This window comes from Strix uralensis, chromosome 11 (assembly GCF_047716275.1).
Source record: "Strix uralensis isolate ZFMK-TIS-50842 chromosome 11, bStrUra1, whole genome shotgun sequence".
NCBI lineage: Eukaryota > Metazoa > Chordata > Aves > Strigiformes > Strigidae > Strix > Strix uralensis.
Window position 1 is genome coordinate 23,493,677 of NC_133982.1, and position 12,373 is coordinate 23,506,049.

The following is a 12,373-nucleotide window of genomic DNA, read 5'->3' on the forward strand; positions in this document are numbered from 1 at the left end:
AAATGTTATGCCTTGAGGTATTCTATCTTATCCCAGCTTTGCTGATGGCTGAAAGTTTACCCACATCATCTTGGCTGGCTTTTTGGTACATTCTGGTTACCTAAGCAGCTTTAAAGTATGCTGGTTGGTAGTCTTACTTCAAAATGTCTGGCTACAAATGATAGCACTTATCATCAAAAGAATTCTTGCAGTGAGGATATGCTACAGCTCCAAAGATCATCTATGAATTAGTCTGCTGCATGAAGCACCTGCAAGCATTCTAAACACGGTCATGAAAAAAAATATGGACTTAGTATTTCACAAACTCTTTAAGTTTTAAAACTTGAATGTGGTTCCTTGCTAGATGATCCCAACTGACCTGTAACAAGAAAGTGTCATATGCATGGCCACAATAGTAATTGTCATATAATTTGTCAGATAATGAAGGACTTTCTGTGTTTACTTGCTTTTTTTCCCTGTCCAGAACCAATTCTAGAGTCAGGATCTGCCTGTAAATGGATGGACTGAAAGAGAATTAATCTATGATCAGAAACAGCATTAGCTGGGGACTTTAATTGTCCTCCAGGCCCTCCCAGGTCTGCCCTGTTTCCCACAGCAGCACCAGAGCTCTCTGAATTACACAGCTAGCTGTGCAGTTTTACAGCTGAGTTTTTGCATTCACAAATTTCAGAGTTATGGTTGATACGGAAACAAGCCAACTGGCACCTACATCTGGCTTATGTATCAACCCAAACTCTGATTTCCTTTGGCCAGGTCCTTAGTTGTCATAAGCTAACAAAATCCATGTGGGTTCTGTTGCTCTTCATATCAGCTGGAAGCCTGATCTTTATTTTTCTTTTATTCAAAATCCAAATGAAAATGTTGCATTTACTTAGAGTTTCACTATTAAAATACTAAATATTAAAACATATCTCATTTTTCTATTCATCAAAGAGACTAGAAATCAGCAACTTCTAGAAAGGGAAGAGAATAATTAGTAGAATAACAAATTTGAAAAATCTGAAATTCTATGAATACTGCAAGGCATGATAAGCCTTGACTTGAAACACTTAAACATCCTATTCCAAGAAAAAGCATTATTTCCCCTATAAATGCTCTTTTTTTTCCTTATTACTGCTCTAGTTGTTCTCCCTGCTTTCATAGCACAATATCATTGTCAAGCCATTCCAAATGTCATGGTAGAATTCAACTGTTCTTTAAATTGTGAGTTTCTTTCAGGGAGTTAGTCAGCATCTGATGTTTCACAAGGTTACAGCAGTTGTGAAAAATTCTTATCTAATCAAAATTCTATCATATACAATGAGTGTGAGAGAGATTTTGGCAAAAAAAAATCCAAAAGAGCTAAAGTTTTTGTGTACTTGGTGCTTAAAGAGAACACTAGTTCTACAGACATTTAATTGATACAATCTGTTACCAAAACTGCTTGTTAAATAACGAAAGCATTCTATTTAAAAGTGATAAGTATATTTGTTTAAACTTCAAAACCAAATTCAGCTGCAGTACATTTCTGTAATAAGGCATCAGGCGCTTTCTCTAAGTTTCTTTGCATAAACTCATTATAAACATAACATTTCAGCTAGCAGTCATTAATTGGGCTGAAAAACTTCTTTGAGGGGATTAGAGCTTTTTAAAACTCTACTTAACAGTTTAAATGGTTATTTTGTTAGAGTTTAATTGCATCTTTGGAAAAGATAGAAATGTAATTCCAAAGTTAGGTTAATTAAATATTGTTGGAAAAGTAACTAGTAACAGTACATAACAGTTTCCCTGGCTGAGGCTCAGCACTTCTGTTTTGCAGGATGCCTGGTACCAGTACCTCTTCCTCGGTCGCATGGTACTGCGTGATTCCCACCAGGTTTTACTGGCAGCAGTAAGACCATGTATGTAACAGCTTTTGTGAAAAGGTTTGTAAAGTTGAATCCGGGTGCTAATGGGCAATTATTGCAGAGTATGATTTGTGTGTACCAGACATTTCTGATATCTTCATGAATTAGCCATAAAGGGAAGATGTGCCAGGAGACACTTTTCAACAGGTGACAGTTTTCAATAGTGTACCGGTTTCCTTTTCATTATCAGGAAGAGATTTGACCATGCACAACAGGGATACCCAAAGAGAAATATAAACCCAGATATTAAAGATGTATCAGTCTAAGTTCTCTCGTGGCATAAAGCACTATGTTGGATAACCCTTGTTAGATTAGTGGTGCATGGAAGAGCTTGAAATCGTGCTTTTCTTTCACACATACATTTGCAACAGAAATTCCCTCGATATTTTCCCTTTCACAGCTAAATCCTACTCTTCTGTGACTGAACAAAAGCAGAAGACACCACTTAGAGAATTTCTTTGTCCACAATCCCTGTTAGTAGTAAAGCTTTTCTGGAGCTTGCACCCTGCTGTACAGGCTACAGAAAGCTCTGTTGAAATGCCTATCGTTCGTGTCCTGGCTTTATGCTCTCTATTGACCTTTCACCACAATCACATTATTGGAAACCAGGGGAACGAGATAAATCTAACAGTTCAGCATCATTCAGTCTGGGAAGGAAATGCTGAAGTCTTGAGTTCACATACTCTGGAAATTGCTGTCTGATGTGGTGATTACAATCTCCACCTTCCTAATTGGCTATTATACTGTTAATTTTGTGTATGTAAACAGGGCCATATGCTGTCTGTGCTGCTTCTTATTGTGGTTTGTCTTTTCTGAGTGTGCATGTACTGTTTACTTTTTACATATCTACTGGATTTTCTTTGTTATGATTACTGTATGAAAACTTTAATCAGTTAAAAAAGCAATCACAACTAACCAACAGTGCCTAGCTACTGTTATTTTGAGCGTACAAAAGAAGATCAGGTGTCACACAGTAGAAAGGAGGTGTTCAATCTAACTGCAGAGGTTGAATGTTGCACTACATTAGGGACACCGAGGGAAGCTGAATGAATGGATAAGACTATGGAGTTTCCCTTCAAACTTACTAGGAAGAGTGATCGAGGAGAGTAAGGAATGGAGGAGCACAAATCCCATTATTTTTTTCCCATTTAGTTTCAATATGGACCATCACAGTTTACCATGGGCTCAAATACCCACCGTTACACAGCAAAGCACGCTGTGAGGTGCCCAACAGGTAAGCTCTGTGCTGATTCAGGACAGTGCAGAACTGTAAGAGGCAGCATTTCTGCTAACCGTGTGCTACTTTTAAATCTTTGTGGAGCATGGATGTTTTGCAGTGAGCTTCAAAGACTCCGTTGCTGTATTTTTATCTTTGATTCCTTCTAAAGAAAGAAATACCTATTTCTGTTTTATTTGGGGCAGCTTTTTCACCCATGCCTGTCAACATCAGGATTCAAAACATGTTTTCAAAGACAAAAAGGGTATCGCTAGTCAGCTTGCATAAAATCATTATTTCTCTATGTAGTGAACACCCGCTGTGATGTAACGCCTCTATACTTTGCTGTGTTCCATAAGTACTTTTTGGTTATAATCCTTATACACTACTGAAAGGGTTTTCTATAGTAGCTAGGCTATAGTTTCTGCTGACACCATAATACTGTCATAATTTTCTACTGCTGATACAGATGTTTCTTTCTGAGATGGAATCAGTCCTCTGCTGAATTAACGTTAGATGTCAGAGAGGTCCCACTTGCATTTGCTTGGATCCCTTGAGAGGCGTTGGAAGAACCTGAACTATAGAACCTTCTAGGGACCAGCAGCTGCAAAGGCACATCAGATCGCTCATGCTGTCTAAAACACAGGCTGTACACCTAGAAAAATATAATGTCTCTGGGGTCCTGTAGAGATGAGAATACTGTGAAACAGATGATCTGAATTTCTACCTTTTGATAGTGTGTACGAGCTAAGAATGAAGCTGCATGGCAATGTGCTTTTATGATGTAAAAAGAGATGTGCTGAATGGGAAATAATCCAATAGAGTTCTTCGCATTTTTATAGAAAAAAAAAAATCTTTTTTTATAACGAGATTTGAGAAATTGTTCTCACTTTTCCAGATCATGGCAACTGATGTTTAGAAAGGAAATTCTGATGCATGATCTATTTTAAACTATCTCTGTATCCACAGTGGTGGATATTTGTATTTTGAAAAGCAGTTGTAACTGATCTGTAAATGTGGAAAAATTCTCCCCTTTCTTTAAATAGTCTCAAGTAGCTAAACATGAAAATAAGAAACAGGTGGAATAAATTTCAAGTTAAATTGATACTGGACCAAATAAATAGGATTGGGGCCATTCTGATTAAGAGCAGTGTTTGTGCAACACAAGCAGATGCTCAGTAGAAGGAGGTGACTGTCCCACACTGTCCAGGCAATGGAGTGGTCCCACCAATGCACTTAATCCAATGCCAGACAGGGGACCTCTCTGCTGCCAAGGAACTGCTACGAAAAATAAGGCCGGGCTGTTGAGAACTTAGACTTAAAAAAAAAAAAAAAAAAAAAAAAAGATATAAATACTCCATTATTTGACATATAAATAAGGTTCCTTTTTTATTTTCATACTTCAAAGAAGACAAATATGTACTTTTTAACCATGAACATATGGGAGATGTATACTCAGAGATCATGTTTTGTGGTACAAAATTTCTTCTTGGCTTTGAACTAGGAGGTTCGGAAATCTCAGAAAACCTAGAAAGGATGCATTAGGGCCACCACAGCACAGGAGTATGACAGGAACATACAGCAAAGCATTGTGAAACTGATACTTTTGTGTATATGATGAAAATGGTATTAGCTACAGGTCCTGATGTAGATAGAGACAGTAGACACATGAGTAGAAAATGGAAGAGAGATCTGTAGAAAAGGATTTGGTCTTCTAGAACCACCCCACTTCTCTGCCTGTTTCCCTGAAAAAGCTGAAGAACTCATGACATAAGGAGCACTGAACTGCTCCAGTTTAGTCACCTTTTCTAACCCTTTCCATCCAGGACACAGCATGATCACTTGGTGGAACAAAGCGAATAACCTGTTCAAAGGTTTGTACAACCAGGTCCTTTGTGAGGGTGGCTCTGGGGCTGGCAGGGGAGATGCTCAGCTGCACATGGCACTGAGCTCAGGGCTGGCTCTGGGCAAGTAATGACGTGGCCAAACCTCTTCCATTCCCAGCCCAGTTTGTCATTCTTTGTCATACTGTAGCAAAGAATCCCTACAAATCCCTGTATATTTAAAGCACTGTTTTTCTCCGAGGCTAACGTAGGGTTATTTCACGTTCTGTTCCAAGCAACTGGTTTAGTCCCATATAGAGACTAATAAACAATTATGTTGTGCTAATATTAGACTAGGCCTGAACCTTTAGGATAATAATTCAGTGATCAGAAACTGCGCTTCATAACTGGATGAGCCTTTCTGAACCTTGGTAATGCTTGTGCCACTCTGTAGTTTACATCACAGCTGGCTTCTTTACCGAGGGATTGACAACTCCTATGCAAATAAAATGCGAGACATCAATTCACTTTAATGGAGTTCTATCATGCCCTTTATAAGAAAATAACCATCGTGTATATTGCAAAATTATCCATATGAATGTACTGTTATTTATAGAAGATATAAAGGGATGTACTCCTTTTGATTCAGATAACATGAAAGGTTTTTCACTGGCGATGAAACATTAATGCTTCTCGCACTGGTGCACTATAAAGCTAAAAAATAACTAATTTCTGATTGTTTCTAAAGTAACATTAGTGGTATTATTCATAATCATTTAAAACATGAAACTAAGTCCTGGGAAGGAAGTAGATTTCTTTACAGTGCCTGATGAATTTATAACCTGTTTCTGGGTATCGTCATATTTTTAGATCGTAACCACTAGAATTGTTTCCACACAAAAATTATCACTAATTATACAGTGACCATATGATGATTTAAGCCAGTCTTACCTTAAAAAAGCAACCTTTAAATCACTCACTTCCTACCTACAGGAGAGGACGACAGAACATACCTCAGTGTTACAGATATTAGTGGGATTGTGTATGATGCTCTGACACTCCAGTGATGCGTCAAGTATGGGAAATAGGAGAGACCGGGGAGACCTGTCTGTCTGTCATGTCCCCTGCAGGGAGAGAGTCCCCCTTGCTTTTAGAGGGTAAAGTTTAGTTACAAAATAACGAAGCAACCATCTTCTATTTCTGCTCATTGCAACTGGTAACTTTGTGGAACTAGAAGGTAGGCTTCTTCCATCTTTAGAACTTAAGTGATTATTTGAAAGTCTATGGAAGGTTAATTAGCATTTCTAAAATGAAAACATAACATAGTTACTGTCTAAAACTGAGGGCGGTGTGAAGTGCTAGGCTGAACGTCCTGGAGAGCAGAGTCTTTTTATACAGACAAGATGGAATATGAAATGGCAGCTCCACCCACAATTGGTCATCTGTAGGCTCCCGCTCCGACGTGAACAGAAACACCCTGGTGTTGAGCTGTACCGGTGGTCCCTCAGATAAGACTTAATATCACAACTGACTGGAACCATCAGTAATGATGCTGATCAGTGGTATAAGTGCCCATTTGACAGCAACTGGAAGAAAACGGACTCATTATTTTCTGTGGGCACCAAATGACATTTTAACCTCTTCCAATAACTACTAGACTCTGCAGGTTTGATTCTGCAGTAGATAGGTGCTAATTTACCTCAGAACAAGAGGCTGTACCTCCCCTGGTGAGCACCACCCCGGAGCATACATGCTCCCTGTCTTGTGACACAGCAGCCCATGGCTCTGTGGTTCCCAGATGAACATGGATGAATCAGTTCCTGTATCGTGCACATTACAGTAATAGCTGTGACATTTATAAGATGGTGTTTTCATCCAGTTCAGTATCCCAGATTCTGTGTTGTGTGAAGAACTGTAGTTCTTGTCACCATCAATGCAAAACAAAGCATATGTTGGGGTATGAATTATCTGGGACTTTGTAAAAAGGCATCCTTAGGAAGCCAAAGGCCAGGTTCTGGTATCCTCACTGATTGATCACATTTCCACAGAACCAGCTGTTGTGGTGCCTTAAACACCATCGGCCACACAAAAGCCTCCCTGCTTCACTGTCCTGTCAGAGGAAAGAATGCCTTGTCTGAAGTCAAATGGAAAGTCTGTGGCAAGACAAGGAATTGAATCATCTTTCAAGTATCAAGCGTTGGACGGCTTTTCCTTTGGCTACGCATTCATTCTTCCATGAACAGCCTCGTTCATTTAAGTGGCTCTTTTAAACGAACAATATACACCAAGTGAAAACACAGCAGAGAGAGAGAACCAAAGGCTGAGTTATGAACATGTACTACTGACTGCACAACTATGATCTTTAATAATGATCACTGTTAGATAACTTCTAAAAAAACCTCCTTTTGCATCTTTCCTACACTGTTTTTTCTCCTTATAACGTACAGCCATCATAACTAACTACCTACATTTTTTTGCTTCTTAGCTGTAAACCGAAGCCAGAAACCATCCATGATGTGCACATCCTGACAGCTAAAACAATAGATAGAAGAAGGAATTGTACCTGGAAATAGTCTTTTTAATTTTACAACAAAACAGATCAGACCAGCCCTGGAAAAGAGAACACTGGTATTTGTTTTTCACATGTTGGAAACATCAATAGGAAAAAAGGATGCTGGGTAACATTAACAAAAGCATTGTTCCACCTGTGCTGCCAACAGATAGCAAATGGCATGCTACCTTTTTGTCACTGCTGTTCTCAGATTTCCCTATTTTGGAATGGCAGCTGGACCTTCAGACCCACCTGTTTCTTGAAATAATCCTAATAAAGAAGGACTTAAAAAATAAGTTTACAGATTTCTGTGGCACCAAATAATGATGAGGAAACTCCACTGTTTAACAGAAGCCACCTCTGCACTTGTGGGCTACGGTCAGTAAAGAGAACAGATGCATTCACCCCGGTGTTAACCTACCATGTGCAAATACACGTGGCTGCAGGATGCTACCTGGTGCCTCTCAATGCAAAACCCTGCACAGCTACCACAGCCTCGGTCACAGGAAGACATCAAACTATGAGATTCAATAACTTAGGAATGCTATAAAAAAAACCTAGAGCAGATTAATAACAGCAGAAATGCATAAACATTGCTTACCAGAAGTTGTAAAATACTGGAAATAATAATTTGGGGAAGGAAGAAAAGTTATGCAATGAGAGCTCAAAGAGCACCATTTTGAACAGAATTATTTAGATTGTCAAGATGAGAGAGGCTACTGGCTAAATTCAGACAAATCCAGCCAAACTAGATGAATGGGAGAAAAGATACACATGGAACTTAGGTTGGCATAGTCACTAAAATTACTGATATAACCTTCTTCATTTTTTACATAGTGGTAAAAATTTAAATATATATATATTGTGGAAGCCAGTTAAGAGCTGCTCAGCATAGAGCACCACAGCAAAGGCACAGTCTACTAGATAGCAAATGAATGCAGAATAACACAGAAAAAATCATAATATTGTCGGTATAATTTAGTGAGACACCTCCATACATCCCTGAGTTTGAGTTCATTTTTCTAATAATTGTATCCTTTGCAAGAAATTAGAGGATGCAATGCCTGCAGTATTAGGCCAAATGGTCCCAGGTGTTTCCTTCCCATTACATGTTCCTGTCTCTGAAAGTGGAGGGCAGAGCAGAGGAAGTTCAAGGACAATTTATGAGAATAATCAGTTAAAGAAAAGCTTTCATATGCTAAGAAATTGAAAGACTGCACCTATGTACTACAAATACAGAACTTCATAACTTACTGAAGACTTCCTCTACTAGACGTTTTCAGAAGCATAGATCTACACAGTGTATCATTCATGGTATAAAAATATTATCAATTCTTCTAATTAATTTTAAATTGATATTGATACATTTTTGAATTTGTTTCATCATTATTGATGTTACAGTGTTTTTTTCATGAATTTGTTACTCCTAAGCTCAAGGTGGTCACATAAATCTAAGCAGTTTTCATTTATTTTGCAGTGTTACAGTCCTCAGATTTCTTTACACGTTTCTCATTGATCGACTGTGGATTTTTACTCCCCAAAGCTTCCATTAAAGCAAACCCCCTTGAATTAGCAGAGGGCCACCCTGATAATTTTGTAATCAGAAGATGACAAAATAAAGCACGTGTGATACCCTAACGCCAACGTGCAGGTTTTGAGGATACGTTTTGCTCATCGAGAGCTTGGAAATGTTACTGGATGTTACTAAATCCGCATCCCGTTCCTGAACCTGTCACTGGTACATTTATTCCGACCTGCTCCACGGCAGCGCAGCGTAACCACCCTCCATCAGCCCTGCTGTGTTTCTGACATACAAAAGGCGTGGGATCTCCAAGGAGAGACGGCTCAACTTCATTTACAAAAACACCTTCCTCTCGTATTTTATGAAATTGCTTCATCTAATTGCTGTCATTTAACGGCTGACATAAAGGATGCTAGCCCATGGAAATAAATACCTACGCCCTCCCTTGCAAAACGCGCTATTAAAACCACAAAGGCAGAGAGGGGAGAGGCGCTCCGCGCCCCGCGGGAGCCCCGGACGAGCCCCGCCGGTCCCCGCACGCTGGCGGGGACAGCTGCGCGCTCCCTTGCCCGGCCGCCGCGGGGATGGACGCCCCGCGCTCCGCACCGGGGATGCGCCGCCCGCCCCGCTCCGCTCCGCTCCGCCCCGCCCCGCCGTGCGCGGAGCCCCGCGGAGCCGCCGCCCGCCCGGGGCCCGCGGGCGATGTCCCGGCGGCCCGCCCGGCCCCGGCCCGCCGCCTTACCCCGCCGCGGAGCCGGCCCTCGCCGCCTGCGCGCCCCTCCGCGCCCGAGCCCAGCGCCGCCTGCGCGCCCCTCCGCGCCCCGAGCCCGGCGGCGGCAGGTGGGTGCCCGGCGCGGCGGCTGCGCACCGCGGCCCCTGCCCTGCTGGGCACGCTGGGACTCGTAGTCCGGCAGCCGCCGGAGCCGCCGCGGGCTCCGCGGGCACCGGCAGCCGCAGCCAGCGCCCAGCGCCCCCCCCCAGCACCAGCTCCAGCTGCAGCATCCCTCCGCCCTCACCTGGCCTGGGCACCCCCTGGCCCCCCTGTCCTCCCTCCCCCCTTTCCATCCCGCTGCCCCGAGCCTGCAGGTGAAATCCCACCGCCCCCGCCCCAGCCGCGTTTGTCCCCCCCGGGCCCTTGGCTCGGCATGACGCAGCCTCAGCCTTACCCCTCCCCTGTGTAGCCCCTCTCTATGTGAACCCCGAAAACAGGCAGCGCTGGGGCTTGGAAACTCCGCCAGCTGCAGCCGTCGCCCCTGCCCTGTGCACGCCTCTAAGCAGCTGCGCAGGCACCCGCTGCGCGGGGGCGCAGGGCCGCGGCGGGCAGCGCTGGGCGCAGATGGCGTTTGCGCATCCCCCTGCTCCAAGACCCGTCCCGTCGGGGCGGAGGGTGCTGGTCCCTGAGACCATTTTGATGTTTTTCCTCTCGTCTTCTACTTAGTTTTGACAATTCAATTTATATTTGTGCTTTTATTCTATACTACAGTTAACCGTTGGTTGAAATTGTACATAACACGGAATACGATTTGAATGTGCCCCTGTAATCAAGTATGTCCATAATTTAATTCATCAGATTGCCTTCACTGGGCAGGTACTTGTTTTAGCTGAACTGAGTCCCCTGGTTCTGAGCACCAAGTGATGAGTCACTAGCAGCAGAAAAGCTATTCCCGTGATTAAAATGTCTTTAAGTTTCATGATGTGTTGGCAGGAAAACAAGGCATTGCCTTGTTAAGAAGCAGATGCTGCACCAGAGATGAATTTTCCTATGGAAAAAAAAAAAGTACGACTAGGAAATACAATGCCTTCGGCTTCACTCCATACCCTGACAAACACCTCAGGCATCTCTAGCAAGACTTACAGCAGAAAACTCAGGCCAGTATCAGGGACTGAAGGGTTACCTCGGGCATTTTGCCACTGCTGCTCAGGAAAACACCTGTATCCACAATAATGTGCAGAATGCACAAAGATGCTCCAAAGCTGCAGTTATCTGCTTGTAACCTCCTTCCCTCAAACCTCGGATACTCAACCGTAAGTTAACAAAGCTTTTGCCAAACATCCAAAATGCTATCAGATCAACAGAAATGGAGAAGAAACAGATGTGTTTATTCCACTGTCTTCCCCCCTCTCTCTCTCTGCCTTGAAGCATTCAGGGAAAACAGGGTTTGTATCTGTGGCTTTGCTTGTTCAGTACCAGAACTGTCAGGGGAGCTGAACTGAATTGCTTTGAAATCTGCTGCTCGGCATCTTGGTGGCTCGGGCTGAAGATGAATCTGTTGGTTCGGGGTTGGGGTTGAAGCTTCACTGCAAACAGGGCTGATTCAGACGTGAGACAGAGAAATGTGGATTTAATTCTTAACATGGATTAAACCCTCTTTTGGTGTTTTAATCTTGGTCTGTAGGATCAGGGGTGGAATGAGTTACTCGAATTATTATACAAATACTGGGAAAGGGAAATGTACAACATCAACAAAGAGAGAGAGAAATTCAAGGTTGGGATGTTTGTTTTTTGATAAACTTCTGCAAGCTTTTCACTCAGACTTTCCTGTAATGCCTTAAAATGTATTTGTTAAGTTGAAACTCTTTCTCAGTTGGTATGAATGGGAAGAACCCCTCCCATGCTGACTGCCATTTGCAGTTGCCTGTATCTCCTGACAGTCACTTCATACTAGTTTCTGTTACAAACGTAACAATCTAAGACCTCTGCAGGGAGCGCAGAGTTTGGCTACAGTCAAGCTTCTTCTCTTCTTTGGCTGTGGTTTCATGTTTCTTTCTTCCTTTTACCTCATGCATAGAATTTGCAATCAAAAAATAGAAACATGATCAGTCTTTGTCTAAGAAAAGATACAGGTCACCTGTATTCATGAGACAGACAGACAAAAATACACATGATAAATAATATTAAATGCAGATGTACAGAAGAGTATATCCACATTTAAGGAGTAACATTCTACTTAAATCACAGCCCACAAAGTAAACCGTATCAGACTTCAATCTTGTGTACAGAGTGTGTGTTCTAAACAATTTTTCATTCTTCCCAAACTGCAAAATTGAAAGACAAAAGTATACAATGCAATTCACAAATCTAAGATGTATCCGTCGCGTGGGATATGCCCGCTACGATGCATTTACATCAAATGACTGTGATTACCTGGACTGACTGTATTTCCAATGTATAGGAAGGACTTCACACCCTGAAAGACTTCTAAAAGTGCAGGGAAGGCTCCAAAATAGTCCTTTTTCTCTGCCAGGAATCTTGCGTAACATTTTGCCCACCTAAGCTTTTTATGTATTTATGTCTTTAAGTTGACTTGTTGAAAGAAGTGCAGTGGTGGAGTTAACATCCTAAGGATACAATATACGTGGGGACAACTACTCTAG

General features: G+C 42.1%; 1 protein-coding gene across 2 annotated transcripts in view; it reads right to left on the bottom strand.

The window, feature by feature from the left end:
* Window positions 1–10,234, bottom strand: part of LOC141948293 (tropomodulin-2) — a 36,666-nt gene extending 26,432 nt beyond the window's left edge. The window contains exon 1 of one of the 2 annotated variants that reach the window (XM_074880550.1): window positions 10,165–10,234. The gene's annotated coding sequence lies outside the window, so the exon portion shown is untranslated. Of the gene's footprint in view, window positions 1–9,740; window positions 9,868–10,164 lie in introns of those variants that run through there. The other variant, XM_074880548.1, reaches the window with a different exon arrangement.
* Window positions 10,235–12,373: the final 2,139 nt, after the last annotated feature.